Source organism: Cnephaeus nilssonii (assembly GCF_951640355.1).
Source record: "Cnephaeus nilssonii genome assembly, chromosome: 23".
Taxonomy (NCBI): Eukaryota; Metazoa; Chordata; class Mammalia; order Chiroptera; family Vespertilionidae; genus Cnephaeus; species Cnephaeus nilssonii.
The window spans coordinates 3,813,817-3,827,528 of record NC_137094.1 but is presented as its reverse complement, the minus strand read 5'-3'; positions in this window follow the sequence as shown (position 1 = coordinate 3,827,528).

Genomic DNA, 13,712 nt, shown 5'->3' with positions numbered 1-13,712 from the left:
GCTCCCATTCCTAAGGAGCTCCCATTGCTAAGGAGCTCCCATCGCTAAGGAGCTCCCATTGCTAAGGAGCTCCCATTGCTAAGGAGCTTCCGTTGCTAAGGAGCTCCCATTCCAAAGGAGCTCCCATCGCTAAGGAGCTCCCATCGCTAAGGAGCTCCCATTGCTAAGGAGCTCCCATTGCTAATGAGCTCCCATTGCTAAGGAGCTCCCATTGCTTAGGAGCTCCCATTGCTAAGGAACTCCCATCGCTAAGGAGCTTCCATTGCTAACGCGCTCCCATGGCTAACGTGCTTCCGTTGCTAAGGAGCTCCCATTGCTAAGGAGCTCCCATTGCTAAGGAGCTCCCATCACTAAGGAGCTCCCATTGCTAAGGAGCTCCCATCTCTAAGAAGCTCCCATCGCTAAGGAGCTTCCATCGCTAACGAGCTCCCATCACTAACGCGCTCCCATTGCTAAGGAGCTACCATTGCTAAGAAGCTCCCAGTGATAAGAAGCTCTCATTGATAAGAAGCTCCCATTGCTAAGGAGCTCCCATCTCTAAGGAGCTCCCATTGCTAACGTGCTTCCATTGCTAAGGAGCTCCCATTGCTAAGAAGCTCCCATTGCTAAGGAGCTCCGATTGCTAACGCACTCCCATTGCTAAGGAGATCCTATTGCTAAGGAGCTCCCATTGCTAAGGAGCTCCCATTGCTAAGGAGCTCCCATTCCTAAGGAGCTCCCATTGCTAAGGACCTCCCATCGCTAAGGAGCTCCCATTCCTAAGGAGCTCCCATCGCTAAGGAGCTCCCATTGCTAAGGACCTCCCATCGCTAAGGAGCTCCCATTCCTAAGGAGCTCCCATTGCTAAGGAGCTCCCATCGCTAAGGAGCTCCCATTGCTAAGGAGCTCCCATTGCTAAGGAGCTCCCGTTGCTAAGGAGCTCCCATCGCTAAGGAGATCCCATTGCTAAGGAGCTCCCATCGCTAAGTAGCTCCCATTGCTAAGTAGCTCCCATCTCTAAGGAGCTCCCATCGCTAAGGAGCTTCCATCCCTAACGCGCTCCCATCACTAACGCACTCCCATTGCTAAGGAGCTCCCATGCTAAGAAGCTCCCATTGCTAAGAAGCTCCCATTGCTAAGAAGCTCCCATTGCTAAGGAGCTCCCATTGCTAAGGAGCTCGCATTGATAACGCACTCCCATTGCTAAGGAGCTTCCATTGCTAACGTGCTCCCATTGCTAAGGAGCTTCCATTGCTAAGGAGCTCCCATTGCTAAGAAGCTCCCATTGCTAACGTGCTCCCATTGCTAAGGAGCTCGCATTGATAACGCACTCCCATTGCCAAGGAGCTTCCATTGCTAACGCGCTTCCATTGCTAAGGAGCTCCCATTGCTAAGAAGCTCCCATTGCTAAGAAGCTCCCATTGCTAAGGAGCTCGCATTGATAACGCACTCCCATTGCTAAGGAGCTTCCATTGCTAAGGAGCTCCCATTGCTAACGCACCCCCATTGCTAATGCGCTCCCATTGCTAAGGAGATCCTATTGCTAAAGACCTCCCATTGCTCAGGAGCTCCCATTGGTAACGCGCTTCCATTGCTAAGGAGCTCCCATTGCTAAGGAGCTTCCATTGCTAAGGAGCTCCCATTGCTAAGGAGCTCCCGTTGCTAAGGAGCTCCCATCGCTAAGGAGCTCCCATTCCTAAGGAGCTCCCATCGCTAAGGAGCTCCCATTGCTAAGGAGCTCCCGTTGCTAAGGAGCTCCCATTGCTAAGGAGCTCCCGTTGCTAAGGAGCTCCCATCGCTAAGGAGCTCCCATTCCTAAGGAGCTCCCATTGCTAAGGAGCTCCCATTGCTAAGGAGCTCCCATTGCTAAGGAGCTCCCGTTGCTAAGGAGCTCCCATTGCTAAGGAGCTCCCATTGCTAAGGAGCTCCCATTGCTAAGGAGCTGCCATCTCTAAGGAGCTCCCATTGCTAACGCGCTCCCATTGCTAAGGAGCTCCCATTGCTAAGGAGCTCCCATTGCTAAGGAGCTCCCATTGCTAAGAAGCTCCCATTGCTAATGCGCTCCCATTGCTAAGGAGATCCTATTGCTAAGGAGCTCCCATTGCTAAGAAGCTCCCATTGCTAAGAAGCTCCCATTGCTAAGGAGATCCTATTGCTAAGGAGATCCTATTGCTAAGGAGCTCCCATTGCTAAGGAGCTCCCATTGCTAAGGAGCTCCCATCGCTAAGGAGCTCCCATTCCTAAGGAGTTCCCATCGCTAAGGAGCTCCCATTGCTAAGGACCTCCCATCGCTAAGGAGCTCCCATTCCTAAGGAGCTCCCATTGCTAAGGAGCTCCCATCGCTAAGGAGCTCCCATTGCTAAGGAGCTCCCATTGCTAAGGAGCTCCCGTTGCTAAGGAGCTCCCATCGCTAAGGAGCTCCCATTGCTAAGGAGCTCCCATCGCTAAGTAGCTCCCATTGCTAAGTAGCTCCCATCTCTAAGGAGCTCCCATCGCTAAGGAGCTTCCATCCCTAACGCGCTGCCATCACTAACGCACTCCCATTGCTAAGGAGCTCCCATGCTAAGAAGCTCCCATTGCTAAGAAGCTCCCATTGCTAAGAAGCTCCCATTGCTAAGGAGCTCCCATTGCTAAGGAGCTCGCATTGATAACGCACTCCCATTGCTAAGGAGCTTCCATTGCTAACGTGCTCCCATTGCTAAGGAGCTTCCATTGCTAAGGAGCTCCCATTGCTAAGAAGCTCCCATTGCTAACGTGCTCCCATTGCTAAGGAGCTCGCATTGATAACGCACTCCCATTGCTAAGGAGCTTCCATTGCTAACGCGCTTCCATTGCTAAGGAGCTCCCATTGCTAAGAAGCTCCCATTGCTAAGAAGCTCCCATTGCTAAGGAGCTCGCATTGATAACGCACTCCCATTGCTAAGGAGCTTCCATTGCTAAGGAACTCCCATTGCTAACGCACCCCCATTGCTAATGCGCTCCCATTGCTAAGGAGATCCTATTGCTAAAGACCTTCCATTGCTCAGGAGCTCCCATTGGTAACGCGCTTCCATTGCTAAGGAGCTCCCATTGCTAAGGAGCTTCCATTGCTAAGGAGCTCCCATTGCTAAGGAGCTCCCGTTGCTAAGGAGCTCCCATCGCTAAGGAGCTCCCATTCCTAAGGAGCTCCCATCGCTAAGGAGCTCCCATTGCTAAGGAGCTCCCATTGCTAAGGAGCTCCCATTGCTAAGGAGCTCCCGTTGCTAAGGAGCTCCCATCGCTAAGGAGCTCCCATTCCTAAGGAGCTCCCATTGCTAAGGAGCTCCCATTGCTAAGGAGCTCCCATTGCTAAGGAGCTCCTGTTGCTAAGGAGCTCCCATTGCTAAGGAGCTCCCATTGCTAAGGAGCTCCCATTGCTAAGGAGCTCCCATTGCTAAGGAGCTCCCATCTCTAAGGAATTCCCATTCCTAAGGAGCTCCCATCGCTAAGGAGCTCCCATTGCTAATGCGCTCCTATTGCTAAGAAGCTCCCATTGCTAAGGAGCTCCCATCTCTAAGGAGCTCCCATTGCTAAGGAGCTCCCATTGCTAAGGAGCTCCCATTGCTAAGGAGCTCCCATTGCTAAGGAGCTCCCATCGCTTAGGAGCTCCCATCGCTAAGGAGCTCCCATCGCTAAGGAGCTCCCATCGCTAAGGAGCTCCCATCGCTAAGGAGCTCCCATCGCTAAGGAGCTCCCATTGCTAACGCGCTTCCATTGCTAAGGAGCTCCCATTGCTAAGAAACTCCCATTGCTAAGAAGCTCCCATTGCTAAGGAGTTCCCATTGCTAACGTAATCCCATTGCTAAGGAGCTTCCATTGCTAAGGAGCTCCCATTCCTAAGAAGCTCCCATTGCTAAGGCGCTGCCATTGCTAACGCGCTTCCATTGCTAAGGAGCTCCCATTGCTAAGGAGAACCCATCGCTAAAGAGCTTCCATTCCTAACGTGCTCCCATTGCTAAGGAGCTCCCATTGCTTAGGAGCTCCCATTGCTAACGCGCTCCCATCGCTAACGTGCTTCCGTTGCTAAGGAGCTCCCATTGCTAAGGAGCTCCCATCGCTAAGGAGCTCCCATTCCTAAGGAGCTCTGATTGCTAAGGAGCTTCCATTGCTAACGCGCTCCCATCGCTAACGTGCTTCCGTTGCTAAGGAGCTCCCATTGCTAAGGAGATTCCATTGCTAAGGAGCTCCCATCGCTAAGGAGCTCCCATTGCTAAGGAGCTCCCATTGCTAAGGAGCTCCCGTTGCTAAGGAGCTCCCATCGCTAAGGAGCTCCCATTCCTAAGGAGCTCCCATTGCTAAGGAGCCCCCGTTGCTAAGGAGCTACCATCGCTAAGGAGCTACCATTGCTAAGGAGCTCCCATCGCTAAGGAGCTCCCATTGCTAAGGAGCTCCCATTGCTTATGAGCTCCCATTATTAAGGAACTCCCATCGCTAAGGAGCTCCCATTCCTAAGGAGCTCCCATTGCTAAGGAGCTCCCATCGCTAAGGAGCTCCCATTGCTAAAGAGCTCCCATTGCTAAGGAGCTCCCGTTGCTAAGGAGCTCCCATCGCTAAGGAGCTCCCATTCCTAAGGAGCTCCCACCGCTAAGGAGCTCCCATTGCTAAGGAGCTCCCATTGCTTATGAGCTCCCATTGCTAAGGAGCTCCCATCGCTAAGGAGCTACCATCGCTAAGGAGCTCCCATTGCTAAGGAGCTCCCATTCCTAAGGAGCTCCCATTGCTAAGGACCTCCCATCGCTAAGGAGCTCCCATTCCTAAGGAGCTCCCATCGCTAAGGAGCTCCCATTGCTAAGGACCTCCCATCGCTAAGGAGCTCCCATTCCTAAGGAGCTCCCATTGCTAAGGAGCTCCCATCGCTAAGGAGCTCCCATTGCTAAGGAGCTCCCATTGCTAAGGAGTTCCCGTTGCTAAGGAGCTCCCATCGCTAAGGAGCTCCCATTGCTAAGGAGCTCCCATCGCTAAGTAGCTCCCATTGCTAAGTAGCTCCCATCTCTAAGGAGCTCCCATCGCTAAGGAGCTTCCATCCCTAACGCGCTCCCATCACTAACGCACTCCCATTGCTAAGGAGCTCCCATGCTAAGAAGCTCCCATTGCTAAGAAGCTCCCATTGCTAAGAAGCTCCCATTGCTAAGGAGCTCCCATTGCTAAGGAGCTCGCATTGATAACGCACTCCCATTGCTAAGGAGCTCCCATTGCTAAGAAGCTCCCATTGCTAACGTGCTCCCATTGCTAAGGAGCTCGCATTGATAACGCACTCCCATTGCTAAGGAGCTTCCATTGCTAACGCACTTCCATTGCTAAGGAGTTCCCATTGCTAAGAAGCTCCCATTGCTAAGAAGCTCCCATTGCTAAGGAGCTCGCATTGATAACGCACTCCCATTGCTAAGGAGCTTCCATTGCTAAGGAGCTCCCATTGCTAACGCACCCCCATTGCTAATGCGCTCCCATTGCTAAGGAGATCCTATTGCTAAAGACCTCCCATTGCTCAGGAGCTCCCATTGGTAACGCGCTTCCATTGCTAAGGAGCTCCCATTGCTAAGGAGCTTCCATTGCTAAGGAGCTCCCATTGCTAAGGAGCTCCCGTTGCTAAGGAGCTCCCATCGCTAAGGAGCTCCCATTCCTAAGGAGCTCCCATCGCTAAGGAACTCCCATTGCTAAGGAGCTCCCATTGCTAAGGAGCTCCCATTGCTAAGGAGCTCCCGTTGCTAAGGAGCTCCCATCGCTAAGGAGCTCCCATTCCTAAGGAGCTCCCATTGCTAAGGAGCTCCCATTGCTAAGGAGCTCCCATTGCTAAGGAGCTCCCGTTGCTAAGGAGCTCCCATTGCTAAGGAGCTCCCATTGCTCAGGAGCTCCCATTGCTAAGGAGCTGCCATCTCTAAGGAGCTCCCATTGCTAACGCGCTCCCATTGCTAAGGAGCTCCCATTGCTAAGGAGCTCCCATTGCTAAGAAGCTCCCATTGCTAATGCGCTCCCATTGCTAAGGAGATCCTATTGCAAAGGAGCTCCCATTGCTAAGAAGCTCCCATGGCTAAGAAGCTCCCATTGCTAAGGAGATCCTATTGCTAAGGAGATCCTATTGCTAAGGAGCTCCCATTGCTAAGGAGCTCCCATTGCTAAGGAGCTCCCATTGCTAAGGAGCTCCCATTGCTAAGGAGCTCCCATCTCTAAGGAATTCCCATTCCTAAGGAGCTCCCATCGCTAAGGAGCTCCCATTGCTAATGCGCTCCTATTGCTAAGAAGCTCCCATTGCTAAGGAGCTCCCATCTCTAAGGAGCTCCCATTGCTAAGGAGCTCCCATTGCTAAGGAGCTCCCATTGCTAAGGAGCTCCCATTGCTAAGGAGCTCCCATCGCTTAGGAGCTCCCATCGCTAAGGAGCTCCCATTGCTAAGGAGCTCCCATCGCTAAGGAGCTCCCATCGCTAAGGAGCTCCCATCGCTAAGGAGCTCCCATTGCTAACGCGCTTCCATTGCTAAGGAGCTCCCATTGCTAAGAAACTCCCATTGCTAAGAAGCTCCCATTGCTAAGGAGCTCCCATTGCTAACGTAATCCCATTGCTAAGGAGCTTCCATTGCTAAGGAGCTCCCATTCCTAAGAAGCTCCCATTGCTAAGGAGCTGCCATTGCTAACGCGCTTCCATTGCTAAGGAGCTCCCATTGCTAAGGAGAACCCATCGCTAAGGAGCTTCCATTCCTAACGTGCTCCCATTGCTAAGGAGCTCCCATTGCTTAGGAGCTCCCATTGCTAACGCGCTCCCATCGCTAACGTGCTTCCGTTGCTAAGGAGCTCCCATTGCTAAGGAGCTCCCATCGCTAAGGAGCTCCCATTCCTAAGGAGCTCCGATTGCTAAGGAGCTTCCATTGCTAATGCGCTCCCATCGCTAACGTGCTTCCGTTGCTAAGGAGCTCCCATTGCTAAGGAGATTCCATTGCTAAGGAGCTCCCATCGCTAAGGAGCTCCCATTGCTAAGGAGCTCCCATTGCTAAGGAGCTCCCGTTGCTAAGGAGCTCCCATCGCTAAGGAGCTCCCATTCCTAAGGAGCTCCCATTGCTAAGGAGCCCCCGTTGCTAAGGAGCTACAATTGCTAAGGAGCTCCCATTGCTAAGGAGCTCCCATCGCTAAGGAGCTCCCATTGCTAAGGAGCTCCCATTGCTTATGAGTTCCCATTGCTAAGGAGCTCCCATCGCTAAGGAGCTCCCATTCCTAAGGAGCTCCCATTGCTAAGGAGCTCCCATCGCTAAGGAGCTCCCATTGCTAAAGAGCTCTCATTGCTAAGGAGCTCTCGTTGCTAAGGAGCTCCCATCGCTAAGGAGCGCCCACCGCTAAGGAGCTCCCATTGCTAAGGAGCTCCCATTGCTTATGAGCTCCCATTGCTAAGGAGCTCCCATCGCTAAGGAGCTACCATCGCTAAGGAGCTCCCATTGCTAAGGAGCTCCCATCCCTAAGGAGCTCCCATTGCTTATGAGCTCCCATTGCTAAGGAGCTCCCATCGCTAAGGAGCTCCCATTCCTAAGGAGCTCCCATTGCTAAGGAGCTCCCATCGCTAAGGAGCTCCCATTGCTAAGGAGCTCCCATTGCTAAGGAGCTCCCGTTGCTAAGGAGCTCCCATTCCGAAGGAGCTCCCATCGCTAAGGAGCTCCCATCGCTAAGGAGCTCCCATTGCTAAGGAGCTCCCATTGCTAATGAGCTCCCATTGCTAAGGAGCTCCCATTGCTTAGGAGCTCCCATTGCTAAGGAACTCCCATCGCTAAGGAGCTTCCATTGCTAACGCGCTCCCATGGCTAACGTGCTTCCGTTGCTAAGGAGCTCCCATTGCTAAGGAGCTCCCATTGCTAAGGAGCTCCCATCACTAAGGAGCTCCCATTGCTAAGCAGCTCCCATCTCTAAGAAGCTCCCATCGCTAAGGAGCTTCCATCGCTAACGAGCTCCCATCACTAACGCGCTCCCATTGCTAAGGAGCTCCCATTGCTAAGAAGCTCCCAGTGATAAGAAGCTCTCATTGCTAAGAAGCTCCCATTGCTAAGGAGCTCCCATCTCTAAGGAGCTCCCATTGCTAACGTGCTTCCATTGCTAAGGAGCTCCCATTGCTAAGAAGCTCCCATTGCTAAGGAGCTCCGATTGCTAACGCACTCCCATTGCTAAGGAGATCCTATTGCTAAGGAGCTCCCATTGCTAAGGAGCTCCCATTGCTAAGGAGCTCCCATTCCTAAGGAGCTCCCATTGCTAAGGACCTCCCATCGCTAAGGAGCTCCCATTCCTAAGGAGCTCCCATTGCTAAGGAGCTCCCATCGCTAAGGAGCTCCCATTGCTAAGGAGCTCCCATTGCTAAGGAGCTCCCGTTGCTAAGGAGCTCCCATCGCTAAGGAGCTCCCATTGCTAAGGAGCTCCCATCGCTAAGTAGCTCCAATTGCTAAGTAGCTCCCATCTCTAAGGAGCTCCCATCGCTAAGGAGCTTCCATCCCTAACGCGCTCCCATCACTAACGCACTCCCATTGCTAAGGAGCTCCCATGCTAAGAAGCTCCCATTGCTAAGAAGCTCCCATTGCTAAGAAGCTCCCATTGCTAAGGAGCTCCCATTGCTAAGGAGCTCGCATTGATAACGCACTCCCATTGCTAAGGAGCTTCCATTGCTAACGTGCTCCCATTGCTAAGGAGCTTCCATTGCTAAGGAGCTCCCATTGCTAAGAAGCTCCCATTGCTAACGTGCTCCCATTGCTAAGGAGCTCGCATTGATAACGCACTCCCATTGCTAAGGAGCTTCCATTGCTAACGCGCTTCCATTGCTAAGGAGCTCCCATTGCTAAGAAGCTCCCATTGCTAAGAAGCTCCCATTGCTAAGGAGCTCGCATTGATAACGCACTCCCATTGCTAAGGAGCTTCCATTGCTAAGGAGCTCCCATTGCTAACGCACCCCCATTGCTAATGCGCTCCCATTGCTAAGGAGATCCTATTGCTAAAGACCTCCCATTGCTCAGGAGCTCCCATTGGTAACGCGCTTCCATTGCTAAGGAGCTCCCATTGCTAAGGAGCTTCCATTGCTAAGGAGCTCCCATTGCTAAGGAGCTCCCGTTGCTAAGGAGCTCCCATCGCTAAGGAGCTCCCATTCCTAAGGAGCTCCCATCGCTAAGGAGCTCCCATTGCTAAGCAGCTCCCATTGCTAAGGAGCTCCCATTGCTAAGGAGCTCCCGTTGCTAAGGAGCTCCCATCACTAAGGAGCTCCCATTCCTAAGGAGCTCCCATTGCTAAGGAGCTCCCATTGCTAAGGAGCTCCCATTGCTAAGGAGCTCCCGTTGCTAAGGAGCTCCCATTGCTAAGGAGCTCCCATTGCTAAGGAGCTCCCATTGCTAAGGAGCTGCCATCTCTAAGGAGCTCCCATTGCTAACGCGCTCCCATTGCTAAGGAGCTCCCATTGCTAAGGAGCTCCCATTGCTAAGAAGCTCCCATTGCTAATGCGCTCCCATTGCTAAGGAGATCCTATTGCTAAGGAGCTCCCATTGCTAAGAAGCTCCCATGGCTAAGAAGCTCCCATTGCTAAGGAGATCCTATTGCTAAGGAGATCCTATTGCTAAGGAGCTCCCATTGCTAAGGAGCTCCCATTGCTAAGGAGCTCCCATTGCTAAGGAGCTCCCATTGCTAAGGAGCTCCCATCTCTAAGGAATTCCCATTCCTAAGGAGCTCCCATCGCTAAGGAGCTCCCATTGCTAATGCGCTCCTATTGCTAAGAAGCTCCCATTGCTAAGGAGCTCCCATCTCTAAGGAGCTCCCATTGCTAAGGAGCTCCCATTGCTAAGGAGCTCCCATTGCTAAGGAGCTCCCATTGCTAAGGAGCTCCCATCGCTTAGGAGCTCCCATCGCTAAGGAGCTCCCATTGCTAAGGAGCTCCCATCGCTAAGGAGCTCCCATCGCTAAGGAGCTCCCATCGCTAAGGAGCTCACATTGCTAACGCGCTTCCATTGCTAAGGAGCTCCCATTGCTAAGAAACTCCCATTGCTAAGAAGCTCCCATTGCTAAGGAGCTCCCATTGCTAACGTAATCCCATTGCTAAGGAGCTTCCATTGCTAAGGAGCTCCCATTCCTAAGAAGCTCCCATTGCTAAGGAGCTGCCATTGCTAACGCGCTTCCATTGCTAAGGAGCTCCCATTGCTAAGGAGAACCCATCGCTAAGGAGCTTCCATTCCTAACGTGCTCCCATTGCTAAGGAGCTCCCATTGCTTAGGAGCTCCCATTGCTAACGCGCTCCCATCGCTAACGTGCTTCCGTTGCTAAGGAGCTCCCATTGCTAAGGAGCTCCCATCGCTAAGGAGCTCCCATTCCTAAGGAGCTCCGATTGCTAAGGAGCTTCCATTGCTAATGCGCTCCCATCGCTAACGTGCTTCCGTTGCTAAGGAGCTCCCATTGCTAAGGAGATTCCATTGCTAAGGAGCTCCCATCGCTAAGGAGCTCCCATTGCTAAGGAGCTCCCATTGCTAAGGAGCTCCCGTTGCTAAGGAGCTCCCATCGCTAAGGAGCTCCCATTCCTAAGGAGCTCCCATTGCTAAGGAGCCCCCGTTGCTAAGGAGCTACAATTGCTAAGGAGCTCCCATTGCTAAGGAGCTCCCATCGCTAAGGAGCTCCCATTGCTAAGGAGCTCCCATTGCTTATGAGTTCCCATTGCTAAGGAGCTCCCATCGCTAAGGAGCTCCCATTCCTAAGGAGCTCCCATTGCTAAGGAGCTCCCATCGCTAAGGAGCTCCCATTGCTAAAGAGCTCTCATTGCTAAGGAGCTCTCGTTGCTAAGGAGCTCCCATCGCTAAGGAGCTCCCACCGCTAAGGAGCTCCCATTGCTAAGGAGCTCCCATTGCTTATGAGCTCCCATTGCTAAGGAGCTCCCATCGCTAAGGAGCTACCATCGCTAAGGAGCTCCCATTGCTAAGGAGCTCCCATCCCTAAGGAGCTCCCATTGCTTATGAGCTCCCATTGCTAAGGAGCTCCCATCGCTAAGGAGCTCCCATTCCTAAGGAGCTCCCATTGCTAAGGAGCTCCCATCGCTAAGGAGCTCCCATTGCTAAGGAGCTCCCATTGCTAAGGAGCTCCCGTTGCTAAGGAGCTCCCATTCCGAAGGAGCTCCCATCGCTAAGGAGCTCCCATCGCTAAGGAGCTCCCATTGCTAAGGAGCTCCCATTGCTAATGAGCTCCCATTGCTAAGGAGCTCCCATTGCTTAGGAGCTCCCATTGCTAAGGAACTCCCATCGCTAAGGAGCTTCCATTGCTAACGCGCTCCCATGGCTAACGTGCTTCCGTTGCTAAGGAGCTCCCATTGCTAAGGAGCTCCCATTGCTAAGGAGCTCCCATCACTAAGGAGCTCCCATTGCTAAGCAGCTCCCATCTCTAAGAAGCTCCCATCGCTAAGGAGCTTCCATCGCTAACGAGCTCCCATCACTAACGCGCTCCCATTGCTAAGGAGCTCCCATTGCTAAGAAGCTCCCAGTGATAAGAAGCTCTCATTGCTAAGAAGCTCCCATTGCTAAGGAGCTCCCATCTCTAAGGAGCTCCCATTGCTAACGTGCTTCCATTGCTAAGGAGCTCCCATTGCTAAGAAGCTCCCATTGCTAAGGAGCTCCGATTGCTAACGCACTCCCATTGCTAAGGAGATCCTATTGCTAAGGAGCTCCCATTGCTAAGGAGCTCCCATTGCTAAGGAGCTCCCATTCCTAAGGAGCTCCCATTGCTAAGGACCTCCCATCGCTAAGGAGCTCCCATTCCTAAGGAGCTCCCATTGCTAAGGAGCTCCCATCGCTAAGGAGCTCCCATTGCTAAGGAGCTCCCATTGCTAAGGAGCTCCCGTTGCTAAGGAGCTCCCATCGCTAAGGAGCTCCCATTGCTAAGGAGCTCCCATCGCTAAGTAGCTCCAATTGCTAAGTAGCTCCCATCTCTAAGGAGCTCCCATCGCTAAGGAGCTTCCATCCCTAACGCGCTCCCATCACTAACGCACTCCCATTGCTAAGGAGCTCCCATGCTAAGAAGCTCCCATTGCTAAGAAGCTCCCATTGCTAAGAAGCTCCCATTGCTAAGGAGCTCCCATTGCTAAGGAGCTCGCATTGATAACGCACTCCCATTGCTAAGGAGCTTCCATTGCTAACGTGCTCCCATTGCTAAGGAGCTTCCATTGCTAAGGAGCTCCCATTGCTAAGAAGCTCCCATTGCTAACGTGCTCCCATTGCTAAGGAGCTCGCATTGATAACGCACTCCCATTGCTAAGGAGCTTCCATTGCTAACGCGCTTCCATTGCTAAGGAGCTCCCATTGCTAAGAAGCTCCCATTGCTAAGAAGCTCCCATTGCTAAGGAGCTCGCATTGATAACGCACTCCCATTGCTAAGGAGCTTCCATTGCTAAGGAGCTCCCATTGCTAACGCACCCCCATTGCTAATGCGCTCCCATTGCTAAGGAGATCCTATTGCTAAAGACCTCCCATTGCTCAGGAGCTCCCATTGGTAACGCGCTTCCATTGCTAAGGAGCTCCCATTGCTAAGGAGCTTCCATTGCTAAGGAGCTCCCATTGCTAAGGAGCTCCCGTTGCTAAGGAGCTCCCATCGCTAAGGAGCTCCCATTCCTAAGGAGCTCCCATCGCTAAGGAGCTCCCATTGCTAAGCAGCTCCCATTGCTAAGGAGCTCCCATTGCTAAGGAGCTCCCGTTGCTAAGGAGCTCCCATCACTAAGGAGCTCCCATTCCTAAGGCGCTCCCATTGCTAAGGAGCTCCCATTGCTAAGGAGCTCCCATTGCTAAGGAGCTCCCGTTGCTAAGGAGCTCCCATTGCTAAGGAGCTCCCATTGCTAAGGAGCTCCCATTGCTAAGGAGCTGCCATCTCTAAGGAGCTCCCATTGCTAACGCGCTCCCATTGCTAAGGAGCTCCCATTGCTAAGGAGCTCCCATTGCTAAGAAGCTCCCATTGCTAATGCGCTCCCATTGCTAAGGAGATCCTATTGCTAAGGAGCTCCCATTGCTAAGAAGCTCCCATGGCTAAGAAGCTCCCATTGCTAAGGAGATCCTATTGCTAAGGAGATCCTATTGCTAAGGAGCTCCCATTGCTAAGGAGCTCCCATTGCTAAGGAGCTCCCATTGCTAAGGAGCTCCCATTGCTAAGGAGCTCCCATCTCTAAGGAATTCCCATTCCTAAGGAGCTCCCATCGCTAAGGAGCTCCCATTGCTAATGCGCTCCTATTGCTAAGAAGCTCCCATTGCTAAGGAGCTCCCATCTCTAAGGAGCTCCCATTGCTAAGGAGCTCCCATTGCTAAGGAGCTCTCATTGCTAAGGAGCTCCCATTGCTAAGGAGCTCCCATCGCTTAGGAGCTCCCATCGCTAAGGAGCTCCCATTGCTAAGGAGCTCCCATCGCTAAGGAGCTCCCATCGCTAAGGAGCTCCCATCGCTAAGGAGCTCACATTGCTAACGCGCTTCCATTGCTAAGGAGCTCCCATTGCTAAGAAACTCCCATTGCTAAGAAGCTCCCATTGCTAAGGAGCTCCCATTGCTAACGTAATCCCATTGCTAAGGAGCTTCCATTGCTAAGGAGCTCCCATTCCTAAGAAGCTCCCATTGCTAAGGAGCTGCCATTGCTAACGCGCTTCCATTGCTAAGGAGCTCCCATTGCTAAGGAGAACCCATCGCTAAGGAGCTTCCATTCCTAACGTGCTCCCATTGCTAAGGAGCTCCCATTGCTTAGGAGCTCCCATTGCTAAC